Here is a 1,388-nt window from a genome sequence, read left to right as displayed (position 1 = left end):
ATCTGTGAGAGCCCCAACTCAGCTGGAGACATTCTATACAGCTGCACACCTCTACCCAAAGCCTGTGTTTCAAGGTGTTTGCTTGGCTGCAGCTCACTCTTGTACAACCCAAGAAAATGAAACTGTAATGGCCGTTCATGTTTTCAGACCCAACCTGTGGATATTCAAATGGACCTCAAGGAGACTGGTCCTTGCTCTCCCTCTTAGGTCGTGTTCTCAATTATCTCCAGGACCAAATTTAAGTACTTCCTTTGGGACCATCATGATGCTCAGCCTTTCATTATTGCTTGCATTGGCAGAGCAGCCGAAGTTTTAAGGCTGTCACGAGTCCTTTAAGCAGATTCTTTTAACCAATAGAAGCCAAACACAATCTATAGACACCTCCTGTTTTTCCCAAAGTGAAGTTTACTAACCTATTAAAAATGAAGGCTTTTACATTACATCTTTATCACGTCTCCCCCTTTGAGGATATGTGTTGTCCTCACAGCATTCAGAAAAGATGTGATGCTGTATTTATACATAAATACATAGCTATTAAATCAATGAGCAAGGGAGATGGCAAGTCTGAGAATGGATTTTTCCTTAGGTGCCTACGCCAGGAAATCAAAATAACAAATGGTCGCAAATTTAGAAAAGAAAAATCAAAGCAATTTTACTTGCATCTCATGATAGTAGCTCAGAGATGCTCAATGATTTATCAGTAGGATTCATCTATAAAACATTTGCAGTTCCCCTGCCATGGTCAAAGAAATTTGCTCTGAAAGGAGGAGAGACATGACTGTAACCATATCAGGAGTATTTCTTTGGGTCTGAAGTCACAGACTGACCTACAATAGGTATAATAGGAGAAAACTCTCTTAGCTGTTTGATTTCAGGTGAAAGTAATAATTACCTTTGAGAACAGCCAATCATAGGGGCGGTTAGGTGGCGTAGTGAGTGAGCACCAGCCCAGTAGGGAGGACCTTGGATTGGTTCCGGCCTCAGACACTTAACACCCCCCCCCCCCCCACACACACACAACTGGCTATGTAACCTTGGGCAAGTTACTTAACCGCAATTGCTTAAAAAAAAAAAAGAACAGCCAATCATGCAACAGAGTTCCATATTATTCACAGAGTATTGTAGACAGGTTTATATTAAAACCTTCCTGTTCAGAAAGGAAATAGCACAGTGGGGAAACTGAGTCAAGAGGCCATCTTCTAAACTTTCACAATCAGAAACCAGTGTCTTCTGGAAAACCAGTGTCTTGATGGAGGAAAAAGAGGAGCTAGGTGTCACAGTGAGTAGAGCATGGATCCTGGAATCAGGGGGACTTGAGTTCAAATCCAATGTCAGACAGACGAAAGAAAGAAAGAAAGAAAGAAAGAAAGAAAGAAAGAAAGAAAGAA

The sequence above is a fragment of the Petaurus breviceps genome, unplaced genomic scaffold, assembly GCF_028583685.1.
Source record: "Petaurus breviceps papuanus isolate PSGF00001 unplaced genomic scaffold, PetGlider_PUasm1.0 689, whole genome shotgun sequence".
Lineage (NCBI taxonomy): Eukaryota > Metazoa > Chordata > Mammalia > Diprotodontia > Petauridae > Petaurus > Petaurus breviceps.
The sequence above is the reverse complement of the archived record's forward strand: the minus strand, read 5'-3'. Positions refer to the sequence as shown.